The sequence below is a fragment of the Elephas maximus genome, chromosome 25 (assembly GCF_024166365.1).
Source record: "Elephas maximus indicus isolate mEleMax1 chromosome 25, mEleMax1 primary haplotype, whole genome shotgun sequence".
Lineage (NCBI taxonomy): Eukaryota > Metazoa > Chordata > Mammalia > Proboscidea > Elephantidae > Elephas > Elephas maximus.
This window is the reverse complement of record NC_064843.1, coordinates 18697358-18714199: the sequence shown is the minus strand read 5'-3', so window position 1 is coordinate 18714199 and position 16842 is coordinate 18697358.

Sequence of the window (16842 nt, the reverse complement as noted above, 5' to 3'; positions counted from 1 at the left end):
CTTTAGACGTAAAGGACCTGCAAGTCGGCTGCTGTTCCAGTACCAGAAGAGGGTGCTAGATCACTTAAAAAATTTCGTCATTATGTGCCACTTCTACCTTTTAAAAAACCGTAACATTCTTTAAGTCAATTCTTTTTTTCAGGGGGAGTATTTCATAATAATACTCATGAAATAATTGATTTTCTGTATTGGTTTTATGTTTTCCCTACTCTCTGTTAAAATGGAGCCCTGGTGGCGCAGTGGTTAAGAGCTTGGCTGCTAACCAAAAGGCCGGCAGTTGGAATCCACCAGCCACTCCTTGGAATCTCTATGTGGCAGTTCTACTCTGTCCTATAGGGTTACTATGAGCTGGAATCAACTCGATGGCAACGTTTTTTTTTTTTTCTTTCATACATTAAAATAAATACCTAACAACAACCACAACAAGAACAAAACTTCATGCAGCACTTGCTGTGAGCCCGGTACTATTCAAACAACTTTATAAATATTGACTCATTTAATTCACACAACTACTTTATGTGGGAGTACAATTATTATCCGTGTTTTCCAGATGAACAAACTGAGGCAGAGATTAGAGGACTTGTCCTGAGTCCCACTGTGGTGAGCATCAGAGCTGGCATTGAACCCAGGCTCTGGAATCTGCACTGCACTCCGCTGCCTCTATACTGGTGGAAAGGCAGGGTCAGGTGTGACCCCAGGTGTGGGCTATCATCCTTCCATACACTCTGCTGTGTGCACCTGACATTTCTCAGGTGCCTGCCACGTGCAGAGCTTGGAGCCAGGACTGGGGTGGGGCAGGGGCTTGGGATTCTTAGGCAAGAATGATGCTCCCCTCCCCCTGCAGAGGGGCTTGAGTCTGGGGAGGGCAGCGGACATGTCCCAGCATGTTGGTGGGAGGCGGAACCTGGAGTGAATCCTTGGTGGAAGCTCTGAAGGGGCCACTGGATTTTGGGCTGAGTGTCAGGCGTGAATGGCCCCAGCGGAGATGTCAGGTTGAGCAAGAGCCCCACCCTGTCTGCTCCAGGGGCGCAGGTGAGGCCCCTGGGAAGAGACTGCCCTTGGTGCCCCACCCAGCCCTAAGGGGGCGGGGGAGGGAGTCAACTGCATCATTGCTGCCCTGACAACCACCAACACTGTCTTCAGTCACAAGCAATGCCATTAGGGAGAGCAGGTTTGACTCAGATTGTAGTTCTTGAAACAACCGGAAGGTGGAGGTGAAGGACCAGGAACAGACAAGAGGTCTCTTGCAACAATCAAAAATCAAACCTGTGGCCATTGAGTCAATTTTGACTCATAGAATAGAGTAGAATTGCCCCAGAGGGATTCCAAGGCTTTACAGGAGCAGAGCACCAGGTCTTTCTCCCACAGAGCTGCTGGTGGGTTCAAACTGCCAACCTTCTGCTTAGCAGAAAAAAAAAAAGCAGCCAGGCCCTTAAATGCTGTACCACCAGGGCTTCTTTTCAATTCAGGTTGCTCCAATCACTCCCTGAATCTATTTCCACGCATAAGTGTATAAACGTTAGTTTCTGGTACACTTAACATGTCTGGGCCCATATGCGCTCCAAAGGAGTGAATTGAACATTTCCGGAGCATCTGTTATGGGCCAAGACACCCATGTAAAACCTCTTTCTCCTTCTGACTCCCCACTACTGTATAAATGAGGGTGCGTGCAGGGAATGTCGATGAGTGAAAGAGACGTCGGTGCAAGAAACACGTGCTCTTTTGCAATGGCTTCATTTCCCCACTTTAGAAAAGAATCAAAAGCACCAAGAAATATGTTTCTTCTGTAAGAAACATAACAGCCCTAAGAAATAGCAACAGACACTCCGGCTCAAGGTCAGGCAGAGACAGGGCCTCCTGCTGCCGGTAGGACAGTAAGGCAGGGTCAGCACTCCTCCCTCTGAAGTGGTTGCTGATAGTCAGCGCAGCCAGTGGTCACTTGGCTGGAATTCAGGCCCAGGGCTGCAGGGAAGTCAGAAATCTAGGTTTTATGTAAAAGGTTCAAGCTTTAAAGCATTGGCAACTCACAAAACAATGTGCGGGCCAAATAAAACGCTTCTGTGCCTGGATGTGGGGACATTGGTGGCTCAGTGGTAGAATCCTCGCCTTGCAGGCAGGAGCCCCAGGTTCGGTTCCCGGCTAATGCACCTCACTCACTGCCACCATCCCTCTGTCAGTGGAGAGTTGCATAACTTGCATGTTGCTATGATGCTGAACAGGTTTCAACAGAGCTTCCAGACTAAGATGGGCTAGGAACAAAGACCTGGTAATCTATTTCTAAAACTCAGCCAATGAAAACCCTATAAATCACCATGGTCCAATCAGCAGCCCATCATGGGGATGGCTCAGGACAGGGCAGTGTTTTGTTACGTTGTGCATGGGGTCACCGTGAGTTGGGGGCCGACTGGACGGCAGCTAATGACAGCAACATGTCTGGAGGCAGCCTTGAGGCCACTAGTTTTCCATCTCTGGAAAGAGTTGTTATGGCCCCTTGACTGGGGGGGGGAGAAGGAAGCCCTAAGTCTCTCTTGTATCACCAGATGCCTAGGAAGAGATTTCACGTCTGTCATCATTCATGTGCCTTCCCACCCTAAGAAGCTTCCATTCTGAGTGGCTCAAGCCACCGCCGGGAGGGCGCTCAGCTAATCAGAGGCAAAGCAGGATTTGAAGCTGGACCACACTGCCCCCTTTAGAAGTCGGGGACCAGGAAGTCTGGAAACTGACCTCTTGGAGTTCAGTCTGCGTCTCAGCAGCGCTATTCGCAACAGGCAAAAAGTGGAAACAACCCAAATGCCCACCAACTGATGAATGGATAAACAAATTGTGGTGTATCCATACAATGGAAGATTATTCAGCCATAAAAAGGAATGATGTTCTGATACATGCTATGATGTGGGATGAGCCTTGAAAACATGCTGAGTGAACTACATCAGCCACAAAATGCCACAACCGTGTGATTCCGTTTATGTGAAATATCCAGAATAGGCTAACCCATAGAGACAGAAGGCAGATCAGTGGTTGCCAGGGCCTGCGGTGGGGGGTGACTGCTAATGGGTCCAAGGTTTCCTTTTAGGGCGATGAGAATGTCACGGAGCTAGACAGTGGTAATGATTGTGTAACCTTGTGAATGTAATAAATGTCACTAACAGTCAGTTTTCTGTTAGTGGATCCCTCTCTCCCTCCTCTTGTGTTGGGACTGACTTTGTGCTGTGCCAGGCTCTGGTCTATGTGCTCTACAGATATGAACTCATTTCAGCCTCATAACAAAACCAGAAAGTGTACAGGGTGCATCTCAGACGTCACTGTGCACACAAAGGCCCCCGGTCATCTTGTTAAAATGCTGCTTCGGACTCAGCAGGTCTGGGGAGGGGCCTGGGCATCTCCATTTCTAACAGGCTCTCAGGTGATGCTCATGTCGCTGGTCTGAGGACCACCCGTTGAATGCGGAGGCCAGATCATTGCTACCCCCAGGAAGGATGAGTACAGCTAGGCACAGAGACCCTAAGTAACTTGGCCCAGGTGCCACACCCCCTAAGCAGCCAAGCCAGGAATCCAATCTGGGCAGATTGGCCCCGTGACAGCCCACGACATGAGGCTGGTGACCCATCACATCCCATTCCACATTTAACTCACTTGAAGTCGACTACGCCTCTGGGGGGCTGTGCGCAGGAAGGACGGGAAAGGGAGGGTGCTAAGTAAATATTTGTTGAATGGATGAATGGCCACTAATCGATGCTGATGTTACCAAACCAAACATGTCAATGTCAAGTCAATTCCAACTCATACTGACCCCATGTGTTAAAGTAGAACTGCTCCATACGCTTTTCTTGGCTGTAATCTTTAGGGAAGCAGACAGCCAGGCCTTTCTTCTGTGGTGCTGCTGGGTTGGTTTGAACCCCCAACTGTTAGGTTAGTAGCTGAGGGCAAACCCTTTGCAGACCCAGGGACCTTGCTAAGGTGCTAACCCATCATTAAATGTTATTTTGTGTTGGGCCAAGGGTTTTAAACTGGGGGGCTTCAGAGCTAGAATTTGGAGCATGCTTGAACTTGGATGGGAAAAGAGTACATGTTTATTTCACTGACCTCTAACTGAAATTTATCAGTTCCGTCCACGAAGAACGTAGCCACAAACTTCCATAGTATTAGCGCACAGCCTGCAAAATTCCAGGTATTCTTATATTACATTACACTTTCTGCAGATATCTGGAAATACTATTTATATCCCTCAATATTCCAAAATTATGACAATCATTAGAATCACTGCTATGGCTTGTTGAATGAGTTAATGCGTGTATTTATTATTGAACTACCCATTGGTTTAAAAATATTTTGGTAATTGTATTTCAATATAATAGGTTTCTTTTGGAATCCTATGCATTTAAAAAGATTGTTAGCAGCATGGGTCTATGGCACAAAATGGTTAAGCACCCCTGTTTTAAGCTCTGTCCTTTTTATACACCCGCCCTGTTTCAACCTTCACAACAGATCTCTGAGGTTGGTGATATTAGTAAACCACCCGCTGCTGTCAAGTCAACTCCAACTCATGATGACCCCGCATGTATCAGAATAGACCTGTGCTACGTAGGGTTTTTAATAGACGATTTTTTGGAAGTAGATCGCCAGGCCTTTCTTCTGAGGCAGACTTGAACCTCCAACCTTTTGGTTAGCAGCTGAGCGGGTTAATTCTTTGCACCACTCAGGGACTCCAGTGATATTATTAGCACCCCTTCCTTGCAGAGGAGGAAAGTGAAGCCTGGAAAGGTAACTTAGCCAAGGTTATTCACCTAGAAAGTGAGAGCCTGGATTTGAACTAGGCATCATGAGCTAAGCTCCCAACCACTATGCTCTAGTCTAATCAATGGTAACGGAAGTGTTTACATTAGTGGCTGAGCCTATAGCAGACCTGAACCCAGGGCTGAAGATTTTAGAAGGATTCCCCTTAAAGGCTCTGCAGCCTTCACGTTTCCATAGAATACCTGTCAGTTCCCCATCACTGCCTTCAAAGAGGGAGCCCAGGAACAAGGCAGGCACCAAGAGGAATTTTGTGCAGTCCCCGCCTCTTTTGGGCGGTCCCTGGGTTAGCTGCCATCTGATTGGTGGATCCTATACCATGTGCCTGTGCTCTGGCTGCAAGGGAGCCTGGGAAAGTGAGTCCTACAGTGGGAGGCAGGCCTTCACTGTAAAAGATGACAATTTCTTAAATCTAGAAGGAAGCTCAGGGGCTGGGTAGACCAGTGTGTTAGTCATCTAGTGCTGCTATAACAGAAATATCACAAGTGGAGAGCTTCAACAAAGAGAAGTTTATTCTTTCACAGTACAATAGGCTAGAAGTCTGAATTCAGGGCGCTGGCTCCAGGGAAAGGCTTTCTCTGTCAGCTCTGGAGGAAGGTCCTTGTGATGCATTAGTTTTCCCTTGGTCTGGGAACATCTCAGTGCAGGAACCTCAAGTCCAAAGGATGCACTTTGCTCCCGGCACTGCTTTCTTGGTGGCATGAGTTTCCCATGTCTCTTTGCTCGCTTCTCTCTTTTATATCTCAAAAGAGATTAGCTTAAGACACTATCTAATCTTGTAGACCTCATCAATATAACTGCCACTAATCCATCTCATTACATCATAGTGATAGGATTTACAACACAAACGGAAATCACATCAGAAGATAAACTGGTAGAAAATCATATAATCATACAAGGGAATCATGACCTAGTCAAGGTGACAGATATTTTGGAGGGACACAATTCAATCCATGAAAATCAGCAAACAAGCAAACACCCCAAACTCAAAACCCAAACCCCCCAAACCAAAACCAAGTCCACTGCAAACCCTAGATACAACTCTGGTAGCCAGGTGTGGGGTGGGGGGCAAACATCTAATAGCCCACAGGTGCCGGTTGTGGTTGGTAGAAATAGTGATTATAGCAATACTAATTAAATTCTTACTATGTACCAAGTAATATCCTAAGCTCTTAATTAACACGTGTCTTAGTCATCTAGTGCTGCTATAACAGAAATACCACAAGTGGATGGCTTTAATGAAGAGAAATTTATTTTCTCACAGCCTAAAAAAATTTTTTTTTTTTAGTAGGCTAGAAGTACAAATTCAGAGCATCAGCTCCAGGGGATGGCTTTCTCTCTCTGTCAGCTCTGGAGGAAAGTCCTTGTCATCAATCTTACCACGGACTAGGAGTTCTCTTAGCAGGAACCCTGAGTCCAAAGGACGCACTCTGCTCCAGGTGCTGCTTTCTTGGTGGTATGAGGTCCCCACTCTCTGCTTGCTTCCCTTTCCTTTTGTCTCTTGTAAGATAAAAAAGTGGCGCAGGCCACACCCCAGTGAAACTCCCTTTACAATGAATCAGGGATGTGACCTGGGTAAGAGTGTTACAATCCCACCCTAATCCTCTTTAACATAGTATTACAATTACAAAATGGAGGACAAGCATACAACTGGGAATCATGGCCGAACCAAGCTGACACATATTTTTGAGGGACACAATTCAACCCATGATAACATGTAATAACTTATTTTATCCTCACAACAACTCTAAGAGGTAGGTACTATCAGTAGCATACCCATTTTACAGGTGAGGAAACTGAGGCTCAGAAAGGGGAAGTAGTCATTCTCAATCACTGGTAATGCTTTCCACTGAATGTGCTTTGCTCGGGCCATGTTGATAGCATCTGGATGGATCATGTGCTCTCCAAGCCCTGCCACCCTCTATCATGTGATTCCCCTCCCAATTCACAGTTGCAGGTTGCTTGTCTGGGCCTGTAGCTCTATGTTTGAACTTCTCGTCCCTGCCCAGTTCCCTGAGACCTTCAGCAGGGCCCAAGTCTGGCAGGCTCAGAGGATTTAGCTCAGTGATTCATGACAAGAATCCCCATTATCAGCAGGGCTTCCAACCGGTTCATTCCAGTTGGAACCCCTGCTGAGAATTTGTATTTCTAACAAGTTTCCAGGTGATGCTAATGCTGCTGGTTAGGGACCAATGCTGAGAATGACTAGTAGAGCAGTGGTTCTCAAAATTTATTATACATAAAAATCACCTGGGAGTCATGTTAAAACTTTGATTCTCATCCAGTATATCTGTAGTAGAAATGCAAATTCTCAGTAGGAGCTTGAGCTGGAATGAACTGGTTTGAAGCACTTGTTATCAGGTCCCCCGGTTTCAAAAGCCCCCAGAAGGACACCCCCTTCTCCACCATTGTGGTATGCGCTGCTGACTTCTATCCCTGCCATGTCTTCTAACATCACTTTCAGGATTAAGAGATTCCTGGCCAAGAAATGAAAGCAGAATTGTCCCATTTCCCATTGGATTCGAAGGAAAACTGGTAATAAAATCAGTCACAACTCCATTGGAGAAGAACCAAGCTGTGTCTATTAGGAGCTGCACATGGATGACGGGGCACAGATTTATGCTCTCTCAAGTTCACTGGCATCTTACTGGATCAAGCTGAAAGTTTCGCCACTGTCTGAACAATTGAACATGTTGTATTGGGAAATCTCTGGTTTCTTCCTTTGTTTTTGTGTTTCTGCATTAACAGGCTGGTTCTGTAATAAATATGTGAGACCTTCTGTTTGGGAAAGGAAGCCCCCGGAAGATTCTAGTGTGAGCAGGGCTGAGAACCTGTGGATAGCTTAAGAATCTCAGGCCAGCTAAGTATGATAAGCCTTCTTATTACCCATTGTGCCCTCTCTGTATTGGCTGTCTCTGTGCAAATATGTCCTAAGTGGGGCCCAGGCTCAAGGCTGGAGTGCAGCTGTGAAGGAGAGCCCATCAGCTCACAGTGGGGTTACCCTGGGAGGCAGGGAGGGTTGAGAAGGGAGTGGGAAGAACATCCCAGGCAGAGGGAACAGCATGTGCAAAAGGCTGGTGACAGGAAAACCAGGGGGTGTGGACATGGGTGTCGACAGACCCATGTATCCAGCTGTCAGCTGCGGCTTGCCTGCGCCTGGCCTCCCCTCCTTCTGCAAGCCATGGCCCTAGTTGCAGACCACCTGCGTGCCTGGAGCTTCCAAGAGAAGGGAGGCATGGGGAAGAAGGAGGCCAAGAGGTGAGCAGAACTAGGCTACAGTGGGCTCCAGGTCTCCCTGGACCTCTTACACTTTAGTTTGAGGGCGCTGGGGAGCCAGGCATGTTCTCTACAATATTTTTTTAGCATCTGGGCCCCAGAAACTGGCAGAGGTGGTTGGAGTAGCTAGGGTGACCAGCTGTCCCAGTTTGCACAGACCTTTCAGTGCTTAACCCGGGAGAATCCTGGGTGACCTGGGGCAGGAGTCACACTAGTAGCAGCTTCAGCTCACCCCACCCTATTTCCAACCTGTTCCTGGTCCCACTGGTGTGCGGTTAGACCGGCGCTCCCCGAGCCACCTTGCACACAAATCACCTGGGGTCCGACTCCCCAGGTCTGGGTGGGGCCTGAGAATTCATTTCTAACCAGCCTCCAGGGGGCGCAGGTGCTGCTCGTCCACGGACCACACTGAGCAGCCCGGTTTGGAAGTCACTCGTGCTGCCGGTAAAGGAACTTCTTTGGGCCACAGCTAAGAGAGCAAGGCTGGGTCCACCCAGAAAGCACATCTACACTTCCTAAAGCAGACATGACCCGCCCCTTCCTCTGGATTGGCCCCAAGTTTGCAGTGAAAATCAGCTTCTGATTGTGTTTCTGCTTAAAACCCATACCCTTCCCCTCCACAGGCAGCACCCATCACGAGCGCTGGGTATTTGCGTTGCTTTTCAGTGATTCAGTGCCTCCTGCTGGAAGTAGTGTGGCTGTGTTTTGCATCTCTGTGTCTCCTCTCTTTCTCTCACTCCTCACCCGCAGCAGCCCGGCAGTGTGCAAAGAGAGGAAAGACGTGCCCGGGAAAATGACGTGCCCGGGAAAATGAGCGCTCTTGCTGGGCCGCCTGCAGGAAAGAGAGCGAAATAAAGAATCCCACCCCCGCCTTCTCCTGAGCAAGTAGAGGCAGATTTGTTGAGTTGCCAGAAGGGACAATATTGGCACTTGCGCTTCTACGGATGGTTTTTGGAAGAGCAGGGGTCTCTGTTGTAGGCCCTCTCTCCACTCCTCAGCTGCCTCTAGGAGGGTCAGTTCAGCATGGAGGACCTGGGGCAGTGTGTGACTCATCAGGTGATTTTCTTGTCCTGTCTGGGTCTCCTCTGTAAAACGGGGTAAGACTGCACCTGCTGAGCTGGGCATTCCCTGTTTGCTCCCCAGGCCCATTCTCTGGGAGCCCAGGAGCCTGACCATTAAGGATTGCATCACGCTGGCATCTGGTTGGGGATGCAAAGGGAGGCTGGCAGAAGAGGGGTGTTCGGGACTTTGTTCCCTGCTCTGGGCTGCAGCTGTGCTTTTCTCTCTGACTCCAGCTCCTGCCAGGTGGACGTCCCTACAGAGCCAGCTCCATAATGCCAGGCCTGGTGGGCACGTGCCACTTATTCATTTATTGCCTCTCAGCTCCAAATTCACCCTTCAGTACCTGCTCTGCGGGAGTGGACAGATTCCTTTCAGCATCGCTCCTTTTCAGGGAGTGCAATGTTAAGCCTTCTCAGTAGAGGGCGCTGGAGGGGCATTGCAGGAGGAAAAGGCTCTGCCGAGGGTTCTGCTCTGTGGCATGGGAGTGGGGACTTCCAGAGGTGCTCTGCCCCAGCTATGTGCCCACAGCACTGTACTGTCCCTCGGTGACCTCGCATCCCTGGCCTCGTGATCACCTCCCCGTGACCTTTTGCCCTGGTGCTCTGGTTCCCTCTGCAGGTGAAGGCCCTGGGCCTCCCATGGCTCCTAAATGGTTTTAGGAACAGGTTACTATTGAACATGTCTTCTTTGCCAGGGACTCCACTACACTGTCTCATTGAATCCTCTCTCCATCCCCCCACAGCCCTTGGAGGAAGGCATTATCATTACCCCTGTAAACTGACTAAACTAGGCCCAAAAGGGAGATGTTTGCTGTTATAGATTGAATTGTGTCCCCCCAAAATATGTGTTGTAAATCCTAATTCCTATGCAGTATCAATCCCACCAGCTGCTCTGCAGGAGAAAGACATGGCAGTCTGCTTCCATAAAGATTTACAGCCTTATAAACCTTATAGGGCAGTTCTCAGTCCTATAGGGATGCTAGGAGTCAGAATTGACTTGACACCAATGGGTGTCTTAAGCTGGGTTCTCTAGAGAAGCAAAGCCAGTGAAGTCTGTATGTATATATATGTATTTTGGGGAGAGAGACAGAGATATTTATATCAAGGAAGTGGCTCTTGCTGTTGTAGAGGCTGGAAAGTCTCAAGTCTGTGGATTAAGCTGGAGGTGTCTCCTGTCTCATGCAGCTGCAAGGCTGACAAACCCAAGATTGGCAGGTCAGAGAGTGGGCCTCTCGCTCAAAGGCCGTGGAGGCCAATGTATTCCAAGATCAGCAGGTAAGATGGCAGGTTGCTGGCTCACAAGCTGCAGAGGTTGACGAATCCCAGGATCAGCAGGTAAGCCGCTAGCTCAAGTCCCAAAAACTGGAGGTCAGATGCAGGATCCAGAGTGAGCAAAAAGCCTCTGAGCTTTGCCAGAAGGTCCACATATGTTGGATTCAGGCCACACCCCCAAGGAAACTCCCTTTCAACTGACTGGCTACTCATAGCAGATCTCATTATGGAGGTGATTACATTATAGCAGATCTCATTATGGAGGTGATTACAGCCTTATATAGCTGCCAAACTACATCATAACTGCCCAACCACTGAGAATCATGGCCCAGCCAAGTTGACGCTCAATCTTAACCATCACAACGGGTTTGGTTTTTTTTCATACCTGTGCTTATGATCCCATTTGGGAATGGGTTTATGTTACGTTAATAAGGTAGTATTACTGTAGGGTGTGTTTTAAGTCAATCTCTTTTGAGATGTAAAACCGAAGATCAGGCAGCAGAAGGGCAGGGATGGGGAAGACAGATGCCATCCCATGTGAAGATCACCAAGGAGCCAAGGAATAGAAGCTGAAGAGACCAGGACCCTCCCACAGAGCCAACAGAAAAGAAAGCCTTCCCCTAGAGCTGGTGCCCTGAATTTGGATTTTTAGTCTCCTGAGAAACTAAATTTCTGCTTGTTAAAGCCACCCACTTGTGGTATTTCTGTTATAGCAGCACTAGATAACTAAGACAGTCGTGCTGAGCCCCATGACAGCAAACCGAAACCTAAGTTTCTATTTCTTGTAAATACCTAATCTTCCCAGGGCCAAAGCCTAAGTCAATCAACAGACTCTCCTGGAAAAGAAACTAAGTGTGCTCAATTTAACCTAGTTCAAAATTCCCCTTTTTTCCCAAATAAGGAAAGAAATGCCCACCAGCCAATCTGAAATCTACCCTGTATAAGCTTCCTTGCTCCTGTGTGCGTGTGCTGTGCGCGAGCCTATAAAACCCTCCCGCTTTGCGCTGTGCTTCAGAACTCTGGTCTGACTTCCAGCCCAGCCGCTCCCCAGTAGGTGAACTGAAGAATAAAGCTTATGAGCTCATACACAAATTACATATTGTGAAACTTTTATTTTTAACACCCCCATTTTCCGGATGGGGAAAAGAACGCTCAGAGAAGTTAGGTCACTTGCTCAAGGCCACCCAGCTAGTGAGTGGTGAACCAGGAAGCAGCATGGGTCTGTTCAGGCCCCACTACTGGAGTCCTTTCCACCCACCACGCTGCCTCCCCGAGGCGTGGAGGCCAACAGGCCCGCCTTTCAGTGAACAGGAGCAGTGTAGGGCCGCAGAGGAAATCTCACAGGCCGGTCAACGTGATTCTGACCATGTGGGGCAGGCTGGCGTGCCACCTGGATCCCTGAATAATTGTACAGCAGTGCAATGCCCCCCGCCCTGCTCCGTTCATTATCTAACTGCTAATGAAAATTGTGCAAATTGTGTTTCTGCCAAGTCTGTTGTAGTGAAGTGCGAAAACGTAAACGAGAAATGTGTGAGCTGCTTGGAATGGTCAAAAAAAAAAACAAAACTTCTGCTAAAGCATGTCCCCTGCTATCTGGTGGATGCTTTTAACTTATCAGACCCTTTCCCTTGTTGCTGTTGAGTTCTCGTGGAATAATTAGCAACAGTAACGATCGCCACTATTTACTGAACACTTACTGTGTGCCAGGTGCTGTTCTTGGTGCTTTCTATGCATTATTTCATTTCCTCCTCCTGTCACCCCAGTACCCATTGCCCCTGAGTCAATTCCGACTCACAGGGACTCTACAGGACAGAGTAAAAGTGCCCCATACGGTTTCCAAGGCTGTAATCTTTATGAAAGCAGACTGCCACATCTTTCTCCCATGGCGTGGCTGGTGGGTTTGAACCGCCCACCTTTCGGTTAGCAGCCCAGCGCTTAACCATTAAGCCATCAGGTCTCTGTCACCCCAGTAGGGTGGGTATTATTGTTCCTTTTTTTTTTTTTACAGAGGAGGAACTAGAGGCTCAGGGAGATTCAGCAACTTGCTCAGGGTCACACAGCCAGACAGTGGCTTGTTGGGAAATCCAACTGGAGATTCTCGGGCTCTAAAACCCTAAAGTTCCTTCTTCTTGTCCTGGGGGACTCTCAGTACTCCCTGCTACTCACAGGGCTCTAAGGGTCCTGTCTGGCAGAGTGGGGTGTAACTAACCCCCATTCATCTCTGGATGCTGTGGCTCCCATCAGCTGAAGAAAATCCCCAATTTATTCTCCATTGAAAGCAAAATATAGTCCAGCAGACTGGATGGGATAAAATTCAATAGCCGAGGAGGGCAAGAGACCAAAGGTATTGCTTCATTTCCTCGGGCTCCCCCTCTCTTCCCCACCACCATCTCCAGCTACCTGGGTTGAATGTCACTACTGTACGCCATTGCAAAAGACCCCCGAGCTGCTAAAGTGATGCATTTCCCATTTAATCATCTTTGTGGAGAAATATCCTCTGTGCACTTAGCAGCAATTCTGGACACCTAATTTTTTTTATTAAACGGTCTTGTGATTTAGAGAATGATTTTAAGTACTTCTTTATTTGGGTTTATGTATATACATAAAAACTAGCGTCAGGGAATACCAATAGCTACCAAGTAATTCAGGCCCTGAATACAGTCTGACTGGGTTCTTTGGTTTTTAATTAAAAAAACGTTTTTTTTTTAATTTTAAGTAAGGTCATTAGAGGCTTTAAATTTATTTCAACAAAGCGAGCTTGGATTTTCACAGGTCATTTTCAGAAAAAGAAAAAATCTCTGGGCTCCATTTTATGGTTGCAATCACAAGTTCCATTGTATCTTTTCATACATTTAATTCAGAATGCAAGGATGTTGATGGAGGAATCACCTCCCGTGGTGGACGTTGTCTTCAAGCAGAAATTATTAGGTGATCTGGGGGGTGGTTTGCCCACTGTAATTGTGGTCTCGGTGAAGAGGTTCTTAATGAGATTCATGCTATGATAATTTGAAAAAAATGAGGACCTTTGTGGACAATGTGTGTGTGTGTTTAGTGGGACTCTGTACAGAGGTAAGGGAGTCACTGACTCATTCATTCAACAAATATTTATTGAGCACCTACTATACACCAGGTGCTGTCCCAAACTGAGGATACTGCTGTGAAAGCCCCTGCCCCCATGGAGCTGACCACCTAGTGGGGCTGGAAAGACCATGAACAAATGAACATATAATGTGTCCAGTGATGATAAGGGTTTTAGGGAAGGATGAAACAGGGTAAGGGGTGGGTGGGGCATGCTGAGAGCTGGGAGTGGGGTCTTTATACAGGATTGGGGGTGGTCAGCTAGGCTTCTCTGTTTAGGTGGCATTTGAGCAGAGGCCTGAGTGAGGAGAGGGAGCAAGTGAGGTGAGGACCCTAGGGAAGAGTGTTCCAGGCAGAGGGAGCAGCGAGTGCAAAGGCCCTGAGGTAGGACTGTGCCCGGTGTATTTAATGAATGGAGTGCTGCTGATGTAAGTGGAGAAAAGAGAAAAGGCAGGGAAGGGGCGAGGAGGCCAGGTCAGGGAGGTAGGGCCTAGAGGGCTTTGATGGCTGGAGGCATGGGCACATCTTCCCCACCTTGGGGCCTTTGCACTGGCGGTTCCCTCCACTTGCCATCCTGCTTCTCTGAGTGCTCTGCATGGCTGGCTCCTCCCCAGCCTCTTGGTGTGTGTTTAAATGTCACCTCCTCAGAGTCCTTCCTTGACCAGACTGTCCTCAGTAGCCGCTCTCCACCTCCCCCTGGTCCAGTTGCTCTGTGCGTGGTTGCCTGCTTGGACTGTGAATGAGGTGGGACGTCACTGAGGGGCCCTGAGCAGAAGACCAGCATGAGTTGACCTGCTTATCTAGTGGGTTGAATGGTGGCACCCAAAAGATAATGTCCACTCTCAACCTCAGATATGAACTTATTTGGAATAAGGGGCTTTGCAGATGTAAGCAAGGCAAGGATCTCCAGATGAAATCATTCTGAATTTAGGGTGGGCCCTAAATCCAATGACTAGTGCACTTATACGAGAAAGAAGAGGGAGACTGGAGACACAGGAAAAAGCCCTGTGAAGACAGAGCTCAAGGTCATCCCTGAGGCTTACAAGGTGAACATCACCTGAGGTGCTCTAACCTTTCTCCTGAAGCCCCCAGATATGTGGGGAGTTTTTTGGCTTGTTGTGGGAAGGGCTTAACGTAAATGCAAGAAATGCAAAGGATTGGTGGCAGCCACCAGAAGCTCAGAGAGGGGCATGGAATGGATTCTCCCTCTGAGCCTCGGAAGGAACCAGCCCTGCCCACACCTTGACTTCTGGGGGCCTCCACCATTGTGAGAGTATCTACAATTCTGAGAGAATCAACGTCTATTGTTTTCAAGTCACCTTGTTTATGGTAATTAGTTATAGCAGCACTAGGAGACAAAGACAGATTCTAACAGGGTCCCTTGTGTGTGTGTGTGTGTGTGTGTGTGTGTGTGTGTGTAGAATGGGCAGGAAGAGGAGCAGGGAGACCAGTGAGAGGAAACCGCAGTAGTCCAGGTGAGACAGCAGTGAGAGGCAACTGCAGTAGTCCCGGTGAGACAGGATGGGGCTGGAGAGAGGAGGAAGCACAAAGCGGCCAGATTCAGGATATGAAGCTAACAGGACTAGTCACACTAGTATTGAGTACTAGTGTGAGAAGGGTATGACTTCTTTTTCCTCTTTACATCTATGGCCCCTGCCTGCATCCCCGGCAGTCCACATGTGCCAACATTTTATTGACTTGCCTTTTTTTGCCACCAAATTGTGAGCAAGTCTATGGCAGGGGCTAAGTCCAGTTTGGTTTTTTGTTAGTCTGTTTTTTGTCCCCAGCTGCTACGATTGGTTTGGCTCAGAGCACAGCCTCTGGAAATGCTTGTCCAAAGAGTGCTGATTTTACACATCTGAGCTTTCTCCCTGGGATGTGCGGGGGAGCAGTGGGGTGTCTCTGTGTCCATGAGCTTCCCACAGCTGGTTGCATGAACATGTTTTCCCACCTCAGGGCCTTTGCACTGGCTGTTCCCTCCACCTGCAATGCTGCTTCTCTGAGTTCCCTGCACAGCTGGCTCCTCCCTGTCCTCCCAGCCTCCCTTTAAATGTCACCTCCCCAGAGAGTCCTTCCGGTCTCTCTCCCCATCACAGAGTGGCCATGAGGGCAGGGGCCTGCTCTGAATTGGTCCCTGTGGCAGCAGGTCTTGGTGGTGCTCAGCCTGAGCCCCTCAGTGCCCAGCTGCACTGCTCTGGAGGCCTGTGCTTGGCCAATTCAAGGACCTGCTGGTGATGTTGGGACAAGGCCAGCCTAGGGTGAAGCGAGAGAGGCTGAGCTGTTCACGTGTTGAGGCAGATCCGGTCTTTCTTTAAAATTTGGACCCCTTGTCATCACAGATGTTTTTGCATTAATTTTGAGTTTTTAAATACTGCAGTCAAACATGATTTATCTTGATTACTGCATGTTTTGGCGTTCCCTTAAATTTTGCACCCAAGGCGAGTGCCTCACTCGCCTCACCCTAGTCCCGGCCCTGCTCAAATGTGGGGCCTGGGAATCCGTATTGTGAAATGAGCCTTCCCAAACCCCCTCCCTCCCCCAGTCTGTGAGTCTTATAGAAGCACTGAGCTCAATCAGAGATGGAGGATAGCCACTCTCCACAACAAAATCACAAAACCAACTGGAAGTCTGTTTGCTGTACCGCTAAAGGAGTCATTCTCACACCACATCCTGGCTCTGTGGGGTTAGTTGCCTGTGTCAGGGTCACAAGGAAGGTCCTGTTAGGGTGGGAGCAAGGACTCGAACCTCCCCGCGCCCCACCAGAACAGCCCCTCTTCCATCTCATTCATAGTTGGGCTTTCTGCATCAGACTTCATGTGAAAAATAGGTTCCATTGTTAAAAAGGGTGAAAAAGCCACCATCTTAAAATTGTTCATCGTCCTAGAATCTGCTTGTTAGGTGTTCTGAGGCCTCCCTGCTGTTTCTTTCTTTCTATTTTTTTTTTTTAAGTAATCATACCTTTTAATACCGTATTTTCTCACTTTGAAAATAAGTATTTTTTTCACTTTTTACATTCCTGAAAGTGAAGTTCATCTTATAATTGATGTCAAGAAACTTTTCAGTTAATGGAACATCTTACGATCATAGTCAATTAGAATAGACAGAAAAAAAAAATGCAGTTCAAGGTCATCCCTGAAGTTCAGCAGATGAACATCACCTGGAGCGGTCTAATGTTTCTCGGGAAGCCCCCACATATGTGGCAAATTTTCTGGTTTGTCATCAGAAGGGCTTAACATAACTTGGTTACTGCCCTTTTAATCACACTGATTTATGGGGAAGGAAACTTTGGGACCAACTCCCTGCTTATTAATTAGGGGCAAGGGGCCATCAGTCCTACTTAGGGTGTGACTGTCAGTATATGGAG